At 38.2% G+C, this 13,657-nt stretch overlaps 1 long non-coding RNA gene across 1 annotated transcript; it reads right to left on the bottom strand.

Moving 5' to 3' along the window:
• Positions 1 to 3,427: 3,427 nt before the first annotated feature.
• On the bottom strand, positions 3,428 to 10,169 carry LOC139685456 (uncharacterized). The gene is made up of 4 exons (XR_011700112.1): positions 10,096 to 10,169; positions 9,436 to 9,554; positions 9,081 to 9,264; positions 3,428 to 3,733 (listed from the first exon to the last, which is right to left on the bottom strand). It is a non-coding gene; the product is annotated as an uncharacterized lncRNA (long non-coding RNA).
• Between the last annotated feature and the right edge of the window lie 3,488 nt (positions 10,170 to 13,657).

Below are 13,657 nucleotides of genomic sequence, written 5' to 3' on the forward strand. Positions count from 1 at the left end.
AAAATCATTAGTTATTTAATTGTTAAATATTTCACTATTAGGCATTTTAATAAATTAAACTTTCACCTGGGTGAGGTTTTCACAATGGTTGATGTAATTTAATTAAACCAAAAATGCCTGAAATTATTTTTGTCACCTCCCAGGTTAAGCAATGTGATTGGCAGAAAAATTAAGTGTAGTTTTGTTCCATTGTGCTGAAATGTCAAGTGATCTACTCGACTATTCGTGGATGAAATATAATCCGAAAAGAAACTTTAGCAAAGCTTTGTTCAGTTGCTTACATAGGTTAGTGCCAAATAGAATAATCAAACATCAGTGGCTCATACATTAAGTATTCTCAGATGAGTTTTTAATAAGATGATTTCAAGTATACTTTAATTTTACTTCGACGTTAAATGCAATTATTTAATATTTACATAGCAATGGACAATGCTTTAATTTCAAAGATGATCAGCATCAAAATATTAATAGCTGGACACATACTTTTACCAAAATATGCCTAAGAATTCATTAGCATTGAATGCATTTCAACAAGAATTTGGAGACAATTTGAATTTTATTATTTTGATCTATCACTGAACAAGATCTCAAATGTGGAAAAAACTGCCAAATACAAGGGCAAAGTTTCTTCAACTACAAATTAATATAGCCCTGGCAAAATCTTGATTTCTACTGCAATTACTACTATCAATGATGCCAACCATTAAAATTTGGTTTAATATGAAGATATGCATTTATTAATTATTCATGATATCTGAACAATGAGACATTGTAAATTTCAATGCAGTTGAGTTTACCTCAAAATTATTTAAACGACCTATTTGCATAATCAGACATGCATTCAGTAGCTTACATTGTTGAATGCAGAAGTGAACAATAATTGAATTGCTATAGATAAGAACCCGAACTCAAGTATTTAACCCCAATTGCATTCACATTCAAAATTAAGTGATCTCGGACAGATGTTAAATAAAAGGTATTTTTACTATGCACCTCTAAGTTTAAATTAATTAAATGAAGTTTAAATGCTATTTTAATATTTATTTACTTTCACAAAGGTGACATGTCACAATGAACAATTAATAATGGAACTGGAACACTTGTGTCAAAATATGCCCAAGTTAAAAGGATTAACACAATATTTATCTACAAGATTTGAATGGGGAATTTATTTCCAATTACTATCATTAATTATCCAAAGATGGGGAAAACTAAGATAAGATAACAGGAAATTCAAGATATTGAAGACATTCATAAGATAATCTCACCATAACTACAAAATAAATCTAGAAAAATACATGTATAATGTTCAAAACAAATTGCAATAAAGCATTATGAAAAAATTTAATTACCATCTTCATTAAATCAAACCAATTATTACAAAAATATAATATAGATGCAAGTCCCAGCGAGTGCTTATTAATGCCCAAACTAATCACATCAAACGGAACAAACCCACTCAAATTTGTGGTAATTTAATATAATTTTCTAAAGCACCTATGTAGAGTAAATTATGGGAGCATGCAACTCCCTAATGAATTTTTAAAAAGTAATTTCCCAGTTGATCAGGTTCCCGATCAATGTACCAAAATGGCACATGTAAAATGAAATATTTGAAAACTTATATCCATAACTTTTCTTAAGTGCCTCAGTAGAACGATTTAGTACCACTGAAATTACATTATTCGACAATTACTTATTTTAAAAGAGGCAAACAACGACGATTAAAACAATGAAGACTTGAATATAAGCTGTGCCTCCATTTATAGCATTCTTTTTCCTTTAATTGCCATCAAGAAAACTATATTTTTCATATGCGATGTAAACTGAGAGCAACTTAGGCTACTGAATAAATTTCAAACAGAACACCAATTGCACTGTTTGTTTGGTGGGCAAAAAAGACAAGAAATGAATTTTCGTCTCTGGAGTCAACATTAGCAGTCAATTAGTCTTCAAATTTTTTTCATACGTACCTACTGAATTTAAAGTTGCCCAAAACATCACAACCGCAGCACAGCTTTTGCATACTTGAGTTTCAATTTCAATTCTTTGAAACTCCACCAAAAAAAACTAAGAGTAATCACTTAAGTATGTACCTTGCTCACCTCTCTGAAATATCCCTCAAGTCGAAAGCTATTACCCTCACGAGTATATTTCCTCAAGAAGTCATTTGATCATTGATAAGTGAATGTTAAACTATATTTTAGTTTAATAAATTTGCAATTTGAAATACACTAGCAGAACACTTGAGACAAATGAAATTTATAGTCAAAATATATTGCATCTTCCAGTTTATTTGAATTGCCCAATGGTTTCAAATACATACAATGGAATGAGCATTTCTACAACAAACACACAACAATGTTTCACGATTTGAAACTACTTTTACTGAAATATATATTCCAAAAATATTTTTCAAGTTGCCCTACAATTTTATTTCAATATATTACTTTCCATCATTCCTACAGCATTCTTCACTGGCCGTAAAAATCAATCTTTTTAAAGCAAATTGTGCTGCGGGCACTAAAGCAAAACTGGCGTACATCAATAAATCTTGGTGAATAATGAGGACACCAGAGTGGAAATGCAGAGCAGGACTTTGTATTATTCAAGTTTAGTTTTTAAGACCTGTCGCGCTCATTCGAGTATTCTTTTCATTTGCATTCGGCATGCAATAAAAAAGAATATGTCCATATAAAAAACCAGTAGCCATTCAGCAAACTTTTCCTAAAAATTAAACTTAATAATTCAATGTCCTGCAAACAAATCAAGCGGTTAGGAGTTACAATTCCAAAACTAACTTTTAATTAAGTGAAATACAATCGATAGAAGGATTCCCATTCATCAATAGCAAGTACATTGAACAATTAAAATACAAGAACACGAAAGTGGGCCAAGGTATTTAAAAAATTATATGAGACAAAAGAGTTCACGAAGACACTTTGGAGCAATTTTTAAATTACTCTCGCTGTATCTTAAAGTATTCTTATTTGAAAATTAGTATGGTTACATAAGTGGTTACTCTATGGAATGATTTGGGTATGCTAACGCCTAGCTGAAAAAAATATATGCCACGAGTTTTGGGATTTCCCTTTCTCGAGATGCATTCCACTTTTTCTTCCCCATTTTTCTGAGTACCCTGACAGCAAGGGAAGGCGGCAGGGATGATTCAACGTGTCACGCAACAGCAAAAATAAGTTTCTTATTTTTTAGTAATAATACATGTGTAAAGTAATTGAATTGAATTAAATCATGATAACTAATTGATTAAAATAAAGAATGTACCAACAAAATAGAAAATTAAAATGTAAAAGTAAATAAAACTAAATAATAAAGCAAAAAAATAAAACTAATACTGACAAATTAATTCAAGGAGCTAACTGGCATATGAAAAAGTAGTAGTAGAAATATGATAATGCAATTACCTTTCCGAAGACAAGGTCCAGCTGGGACAGCTATGGACTTTATATAAAGTCGATGAACTGCTTTTCAGAGCTCGACAGTATTTCATTCTTCCCCCATCTGAAGTCTTCACTCTCTTCCGATCTTAAGATACGTATTCAGCGAGCTCGTGAATTCTTCCATTGAAGGGGTGGATTCTTGCAAAGAGTCTTCAAATATTCCAAAGATTGGAATAAATCTAGGAGTAACATTATGCCGCTATCAGCAAACTCTTGCCGCAGCAATTTTTCTGAGTCCATTTCAAATGTAGCACTGCTTCAGCAGAGAAAACCTTACCAGAAGAGAGAAAATTGAAACTTTCAGTATTCACAAAGAAAATTTAAGTAAAAGAAACATTCTACAATAAGGCAAATAAAATAGCACCAAGATTCTTAATATTGGGATTAATAGTTACAATTCTATTAATTTATGCACAACCACACGTAATAATGAGTGGAAAAACTAAATTAAATTTCTAAAAACTTGATGCATTATGGCACTGAAACCATTTATGCAACAAGATATGTCATAAGATTTTAAGTAGGTATAAATTATTAAATCCATAAATTAACTTTCTCCATACATTTTTCGGCAATCTTCAAAAACATAAGGACCGTGAATAAATATTTATAAATGAAGCATGACATGTCTCGATTGTCTTATGCATTTCTAACCGAGCATAATCCTGTTAAGTACAAAATGGCATTGGCAGGAATGCATTTAAAAAATCAAAATTAGTATGGTTTTTAAATAAAATATCCACCTATCAAAACGAACAAAAATTACTGAGCCAAAATATTCTGAAGCTCATCAGTTATGAATGGTTAAATATTAATTATATGAATTCACAAATCAATTACGTGGTCATATTAAATCTAAAGGCAATATTTAGGATATGAAGGACAACAATGCCTGCCATTAGTTTACTAACATTAACTTTGTATTATTATTACAAGGTAATCAACCAGTTAAGGTATATTTTTGGATGCACAACTACCAAATAAATATTTTGTGACTCCTAACCAAACAAAATCAAGCAACCTGCTCTACATCAAGTCCCTCTTCATCTCAGAGTACTTCCTCCCTTCATGCCGCCCAACATGCCTAACCTGCTCCTGCCCTTTCCTCGTTTGCCCAACATTCTCCCCTCTATTAGCGTCCAACGTCCCACTGCCAATCAATACGCCCTTCATCCACTTCTGCCTCCATAAGATCTCCCAACAAACCCCTCTCTTCCCCCACCTTACCAAGTACTTCATTTGTTTCCATTTTGGACCATTTCACCTTCTTTCTTCTCCACACCTACATTACAAAAGCCTCCAATCTACGTCTATCCTCCTGCTTTAATGACCACGTTTCCACACCGTACATAGCTACAATCCATATCTAAGTTTTCACAAGTCTTTTCTAAATATCCATACCCAATGTCCCTGTCATCAACTCCCTTCTTGTAAAGGCCTCTTTGCCTAACAATTCTTCTTACATCCCTACGTTTTAGCCCTCCTGTTTTAATGTTTAGCTTAGCCTTTTTCTTTCTGGAAAATTGCATAACCTTTGTTTTATTAATATTGATTTTCATCCCATATCTGTCGCACTGAATTTCCAATTCACTCAGCAATGCTTGCAACCCCTTGGTTGGCTGACAAACTAAAGCTTGGTCATCAGCAAACCTAACTGATTTTACAAATTCCCCGCCCACTTCCATTCCTACCCCCAGTTCTTCCCATGCCTCTAATCATTTCCTCCACATATACATTGAACAGCAGCAGTGATAATGGGCAACCCTGCCTTACACCTCTTCCTAACACTGCCCAACCGGACTCCCCGTTCCCCACTCGCACCTGAGCAGTCTGAGAAATGTACAGATTGCAGATTAGCCTCCTTTCTCTCCAATCTATTCCTATTTTCTGCAATATTCTCATTAGTTTTTCCCAATTCACTCTATCAAACGCTTTTTCAAAATCTACAAAACAGGCAAAAACATCATGATTGTATTCTATATTCCTCGCCATTAGTGACCTCATTACTACCAAGGCATCTCGCCTACCTCTCCCCTTCCTAAATCGAAACTGATTATCCCCTAAGTTATCATTTGCCCTACTCTCTATCCTTTTGTTGATGATCCTGAGAACAACTTCAGCTGCGTGGGATATCAAACTTACAGTCCTGTAGTCCTCGCATGATGTAGCCTGGACACTTTTCAGAATAGGAACTAACTGATCTTAACAAGTCCTCCGGCCAGATTCCTTCCTCATGGATAATACGAATCAGCCCATATATCCTCTTCCTCCCACATTTTCCTAAACCTTTTAGTAGTTCCGCAGGAATGGTATCTACCCCCACGGCCTTCTTTGATTTCATTTCTCTTAAAACCTTTTCTATCTCATCGCCACGTATGCCTGGACCTAAGCTATCTTCCTCTACGTCATGTTCCTAGTCTATGTCTAACTTTGCTAGTCTAATTTCTTTACCATACAGTTCTTCTATATATTCCTTCCATCTTTCTTGGATCTTTTCTGTGTCAACTATTATCTTACCCGCCTTATCTCTAACTATTAGCATTGATCACCCCTACTTACTTTCCGATAAAGATTTATCTTTGCTGTACAGCACATAAATTTCACCCTTCCTCTGCAAACTTTCCATTTCCTCGCACTGCATTTTCCACAATACTTTTGCTTTATTTGTTGCCCATCTCAATTTTATTATTTAACTCTTTGTACTTCATTTTGCCTAACTCTGTGTTAACATTCTTCCATTTTCTTCTCTCATCCATCTTTGCAATCATCTTATCCATGGTTTCCTTGTCCTTTTTCTGTTAACGGTGCCTGCGGCTTTCGATATCCCTTTCTTGATTCATTCCCATTTTTCTTCGATATTACTCAGCTCTTTACCATCTTCCATGATTTTCTCTACAGCCAGCTGGTACTCCTTGTCAATACATTTAAAGCTTCTAAATTCTATTTCCTAACCCGCCACCCCGGCCTTATCTTTTTAAATGGATGCTACATTTCATAACAACTAAATTGTGGTCAGAGTGCGCATCCGCTCCCGGGAAGCTGTGCGAATATATCACACTGTTCCTAAACCTGTGTCTAACCAGAATATAATCTAGTATAGTCTATCAGAATATAACCTCAGTCACCTGGCATTTTCCATGTATACCTGCGTCTTTTGTGGTGTCTAAACCAATTGTTGGCGATAACTAACCCCTGTCTCCTGCAGAACTAAACTGCTTTCTCCCCGCGGTCATTCCTCGCTCCTAAACCGTAGTCCACCACCTCATCACGATCTCTTCATTCGCCTACCGTCGCATTCCAATTCCCCATCACTATCAAATATTTCCCTGCAGGAACACACGTGATTATGTCCTCTAATTGACCGTATATCCTATCGATCTCTTCCTCCCTATGGTTGCTCGGCGGCATGTATACCTGAATACTGACCAAGTTCATCAGTTCTGCTTTTATCTCTACTAATAATATTCTATCCGTTTGCTTGTTCTATGCTGAATACGCTTCTTCCTCTTTATTTAGTATTATGCAACCCCTCGTTGGCTCTCGTCCGCGCCGCAGTATATTATTCCATAATTATCACTCCAGTAATCCTAGTTATCCTTCCATCTCACCTCGCATAGACCTAAAATATCTATATTTCCTCTTGCCATCTCTCGCTCAATATTCTTTAATTTTCCTATCCTCAACATTGCCATAATATTCCACGTTCCTATTCTAACTAATGTGGTCTGCTTCTCCGTCTTCGTCAAGGGTTTCGTGGGATGACGACCGCGGAAGCTTTGTCTCCCCCGATGCCGGGCACGGCACACGGCCGAGCCCCGTAGTTGCCAGGACTCATTCTCTGTATTGTCCATCATATTTATATTGGGATTGATAATTGACGTGTTTTCCCGTTGCCTTCCTCAATAGTGTTTCTAACGTGACACCATCACTTATTGGCCGCCCCACTGGGGTCAGACGCCTTTGTAGTCGCCTCACTAAGGAACAGACGCTTCGTGGACTACCTATCGTCTGGCCTCTAACCTTTGACCTATCTGGCTTGGGTGACCCTACCTGGAGCAATTATTATTACTCCCGCCAGCACAGCTCTAGGGGTCACCAGAACGCAAAAACCCTTCCACCACGTCACGGTTGTAGTCCATTTATACAAGTATAAATACTTTTATATCAGCTGCGCAAACACTTCATTACCGAACGAAAACTCAAAACGAATCCCTAAGCACTGATTTTTAATTCCCTGTTTTCTGTCAATCGCCTCTTTAGAATGAATTCTATCCCCCAGGAATAAAAAAATGCCATGCTCAACATGTTTTAAATTTCCCACAACCGAGCACTAATTCCGTCGATTACGTAGCAGTGAGTTCTCACGAGTATACGTTTTCAAATTGACCAAAAAAAACATTTTAAGACAAAAAACGCTTGAAATAAAAAACCTGAGGGTTTTATTTAACAGATTAAATATTCAATATTTATTTACACATACAGGCCAGGACTAACCGGTAGCCGACAAATTAAAACTTCACTGGACTAGTGGCAGACAAGTGATGATGCCAGAAAAGAAAATTTAAGGAATACAAGCGCATGCATAGTAACACAATATGCCATCATTTTTACACATTCTAAACAAATCATAGCTATTAACTACCGTCCTCTTTAACTCCTCCTGACTAAATACAAAGGTGACGTGTAATTCCTTGAGTAATCTGCCTTTATTGAACGCGAGACTCCAATTTAGGAGGACAAGAGTGATTTTTGAGCGGCTTTTTCCTTTCTCCAGCGTAGATTCCTTCAGTTTCGTTCTCGAGATACCTAAAAACAGGCTGTCCCGTTCGATTCGCCAGACCCAGCGTCATGTGAGTGAGAGAGAGCATTCCCCAGCTCGAAAGAGGGAGTGAGGCGAGTGGGGGGGGGGGGTGGGGGGCGAGGAGGGTCTGCTCTCGCCCCTTCGGGGTCTGTGTCGGGCCTCACACACAGCATGGAGAGGATTCCCCCCCCCCCGGCCCCATACCTCCGACCGATTCCCACTCACACCACCGGTCTCCCAGAATGCAACAGTGGACCCACCAGGAGGGCTTCTAACTTAGTATATATAGTATAATTAAAATGGAACTAGATTGGAAGTGTAACGCAGACAATAACCATGGAGTAGAAAAGTAAAACTCAAACTAATTCAACTGGTAACATAAAAATAACCCGAATTAAATTATTGCAGTCATCATTAATACATAATCAGCACGGAAATTTGCGGAGGCGGAAATTAAACAGTGATGGTCAATATAAATTTGAGAGGAAAATTATTTGGCAAGCGTCATAGCAATGCCTAGCAAGAGCTAGGAGACATTTCTGGCGTGAATTTGAATATTACACAAAAGCCATCAAATAGACAAACGGAAATATGAAATCCTCAATGGACGTAGTAATTTATTAATCTACCAAATAAGTTTAAATAATTTAGTTAATTCAGAGGCTGAATCTATACCGTAATCTACGGCGAGCACGTGATACCCATCCTGTTCAAAATGAAGGCTGCAACCGCGACTTAAAACTATAATTAATCTAACTAAATAAATCTAAGTTTTCAAATATCACCAAGCTAAAATTATAGCGCAGAAATTGGGTTACCTTTCCGGAGTTAGTATAAACAGCATCAGGGAAATCACGTCGCAGATCAGCTGATCAAAAGAGTATTCTTCGTCTTCACACTTGGAAGCATTCCTCTCGATTTCATGAAATGGCGATGCGATGCAATTCTTCCGCAGTGGAAATGGTCGGGAGTCCAAGTAATACGACCGGTAGGTTGAAGCGTCTGCAGGTATTAGAGCAGTAGGTATAAGGTTTGGCAAAAATAATTTTTTGATTTAGTTTAAGATTAGCTATTATCGTCTTAAAGTTATCAAGTCCACAAAGTGATATTAACTGACTTATTAAAATCAGATAGGCTCATTCTTAAAACTATAACTGGACGCTTCATACGTACTCGGCCAGAGAAGCACCGATTCTCCGAGCAGGGGATTATCGCACTTGGCGGGAAATTTTCTTCCAAGAAACTAATCCTCTCCCACTCTCAGATTGCAATATCACACACCTTCGGGTGAACTGAAAAATGCAGTCACATCGAAAATAAAACATTAAATCTCGTATCCTTAAGTATGAGACATTATATTTGGCTCGTTTCTGTTCAGAACATTCAGGTTAGGCACGACAAATTTGACTGCAAAAATAATTCCCGAATGAAAAGTTACTAGATTCACTTATTCCAACGGATTTCCTTAAATCTCGAATATACCTTATGGAATACGCAGAGAACCTAGTTCTTCCAAATAAAATGTAAGGTCTGAACAGTATAGTCACTCGAAAAAGAAGCGCACACTACTATGGTAATGTCGCGTCAAATTTCAAGTGATAAGCCGCGAAGCCTTAATTCAGTTACGGCAATATGCATAAATAATTTCATTCTTTCAAACCCGAACTAGTGTTATTACGACAATAAATTTCCAAGGAAAGAATACGAAAGAAATAAACGCACTTCAGGTCAGAATTCGACGATCGCGGGAAATGAGTTTTGAAAATATAATTCGATCATTAAAGTAATTTTCTCAGGGAAAAGACCGTTAATAAAGAATGCATGGCCACTTACTTGATTTATTCGAGACCCCAGTGATCTTCCGTCGCTCGCTGGGTCGTTGGCTCCGTACAGGCGTGACCTCTCACCTACGGCAACCAGAGCAGGAGTAAGTTCTCGGCGAGAGAATGAAGAAGGAAGGGGGAGAATGGTTCGGGTGACGCAGGGGTTGGTGAGTGAAGATAAGAGAAGGGGGCGAAGGGGAAGTTTCAGCTGCCGAGTGGGGAGGAGAACGAAGAAAGAATGACGTAAACAAGTGGACACGAAATGGCATGTACGTAAAATGAGATATGCATTTGGCTCATGGAACTACATATGAAAAACAAGTATGCGGTAAAAATAATATGTCGTACGACATTGAGTGGAACAAAATGTTACTTTTAGAGGCATCCATACTTATTGGTACGCAAGGTATATCTTAAGTGTAGACAAAAAAGCATTTGATTTCCTATTTTTTCAATAAAAAAGAAACCCGCGCTGGAGGAGAGAGATATTGAAAACATTAAAAGCTAAACGGTCACCAGATAAGTTTTTGCCGAAAGACTTAAAACCAAAACAATAACTGCTTAAGAACATCATCAAGGAGATTAATAGCACAACATCTAGGGAAATGGCATGACCTAGGCGATCAATCAGAAGTAATGTAAATTTTTCGCAAGTATTATTCAGAACACACTACAGACAGAACTTGCCAGGTATATCAACACGGAAAGAGTGAACGTTTCCAAGAATCCTTGGGTATTTTTCCATTCCTTAAATTCTAAGGCGCCCTCATTAAGACTGCGGCGTGAAATTGTTGCCTTTGTCCGAATAACTGCCCATTTAGGCCGTCCCCGAGTAGACGAAGTTCACTCCCTCTGGTCCGATAGACGCGTCGGCTCGGCGATTCGACTGGCTTCCTTTAGGACGGGTCAGATTTTTACTCGCGCCAGCCGGAGGTTTGCTCATAATGAACCGTCACCGGCTAGAAGGTCGCTGCGTAAAAATTTGAACGGAAAATAAAACTTGGGTCCGCTAGGACATCGCTTTGCACTTCGGGCCATTCGAACTGCCTCCCCGCCGTCACCTTGCAGCCAGCAGATACGGGAATGCCGAGTCGGCTTCCTCGCCGTCTCGCCTGAAATCCCTCGCTCCTATCCGATCCCGAAAAGCCCGCCCACCCTCGATAGGCACACGCGGTTTTGATTCCTAACCAATACCTTGATTGAATGCGCTCTCATGAATGAATTAATTTTCACCTGCGTAAATAATTTTTTCCCGGGAATTTCACTAAAATCCGGGTCTATCAATAGGCATGAACCAGGAAGTGTTCTCGCGAAATTAATGTCCAACAATTAGCGAAAGAGTAGAGGTGTAAAATATCATAACGAGTGTAAAACGTCATTGGTATTAGCCAATATAGTAACGAAAAAATACTATGGAGCCAATTGTTTTTGAATTCAGTGGAAATAATCGGTATATTGTGTTATTTAGGTCGATACTCTGCGCGGAGCTAACCGAAAGTTAATGAAATGCATAATAGCCACACGGCAATTGACGCTTATAAACATTCGCAACCATTGTGTACGAATACCTATGATGTTGTCCGGGAGTATGCAGATGTGTTTACCACTAAGGTATAAGCCTTCGGCTCAGCGTATAACTATTATGGAGCGCATTGTTAATTAATTTGGTGGAAACTTTTCATATACAGTTACCTACGTCGATACTCTCGACTCGCGGAACTAAACGACGTTCATGAAATACGTAATAGTTTCTCGGCTGGTGACGCTAATAAACACTCGCTATCATTGTGTACGAATATCTATCTATAAGGGGGTAGGAAGATGTCTATACCTCATTGATATGAGCCTAAGGAGTAGCGGAACTCAACGATGGGGCGCATTATATTGAAATTTAGTGGAAGCGTTTGGTAAATAGTGTTACTTAGGTCGATAGTCTCGGCGAAGCTAACCTAAAGTTAATGTAACGCTTAAAGCCTCTCAGCTGTTGGCGCTGACAATCATTTGCAACCATTGCAAAATGTACGAATACCTGTGAGGTTGCAAGGGAGTAGGCAGATATGTAAACAATATTTGTATTGTAGCCTCCTTATGAAGAAAAAGACACTGCAAGGACTACCATTCATCTGGTTCCTACTCTTCGACCTTCCTGGCAAACGCCACTCTTCCAAAATTAATCATCAATGCTCCCTTAAGCACAGCTCTAGGGGTTGGCAAATGCGCGATCAGATCAGCTAAATCAGATCGCGCAATTTCTTTCACCAAGTCAACGTGGTCGTCCATGGGGAGGTTTTCACGAGACAGGCGTTCACACAGCGGTGGTTTTGGATTAAATCAGGTGATATTTGAGGTATTAATGCTTACGATTCTATGGAAAATAATCTGCCAATATGTTTAAAGAAAGGGTCTCGTCCCATAAACCTTATAAGTCGCGCATTTTCCAACCCTCCCACTACTGGAACAACTGTAATTGTAGCACGGGATTGTAAAACTGGGTAGGGTGACAATATAGTCCAAAGATACCTGTGAGAGGAAATGAATATCCAGTCTTAAATGGCCAGTTTGTTAAAAGAAAGTAAGACCAGTCCTTAGACGAAGTGAAAAGGCTGATGGATCGGAACAGTCACAAAGGGTTGCGACGAGTAACTACTGGCGCTCAATTAAAAGAAGATAATACAATGCTCGATTAAGGAAGAAGTGAAATTAGGGATTCATTTACATACTCTAGTAAGTGTCATCAAACCCCACCTTGATCGGTCAATAAATGTGGTATTAAACACCCAAAATATGCCTCATTTTTCATATCAGGTACTGCCTCCCTAATCTACAACAGCATAAGTAAAACGAGCGTGCAAAACTTTAGGGCGGGGAATTAGACCTCAAGGGTGTGCAGAATACGAGAAAAATAATTGAGAAAGATTGAAGATTGTTGATTATCTAAACACAAGTTAATACTTTTTCTAGTATGGACCTATAGTGTCCTTATGCGAAGACGCAGCAGATGCCCTTTAAAAATGGGAAACAGTATCCGCAATGGCGGTGGATTTTGCGAAAGCGTTTGATACTCTTTCATGCTATGGACTACAATAAAAAAGGCAATATGCACTCTTTGATCCGCCAATTGTGTGATGGATTATTGTGTTCTTTTAAACAATGTCCTGCGGAAAGGAGTGGGTAAAACATCCCGGTCGATCCTATCTAACGCTTTTCTTCTTTTCATGGCCTTGCTGAGGAGGATGAAATTTGGGGATAGTATTAAATTTCCATTGGGAGGAGAGGAGATGGTTAGGGTGTTTCTCAAGGGAGAATTTAAATCTTTTTGCTTAAATAGTACTTTCCTTTACCCTAAATAAAATTTGCATATTTTCTGGACTTAATATACAAGGTGTGATCAAAAGAAGACTGGACTGATTTTATTATGCCCAAACCTTTCAACAGATCGAAACGAGACACAGTGCTTCATCTAGCGATACATCTGACGACTAAAACGAGAGGTGTTGCGTTTGTTAGCGTTGAGTCGTTACGCAGCAGCAGCGGTACGGGTCTTAACCTTTTCGACGCCGCGTGCAACGGCA

The sequence above is a fragment of the Hetaerina americana genome, unplaced genomic scaffold, assembly GCF_022747635.1.
Source record: "Hetaerina americana unplaced genomic scaffold, ioHetAmer1.1.p SCAF_1, whole genome shotgun sequence".
NCBI classification, from domain to species: Eukaryota; Metazoa; Arthropoda; class Insecta; order Odonata; family Calopterygidae; genus Hetaerina; species Hetaerina americana.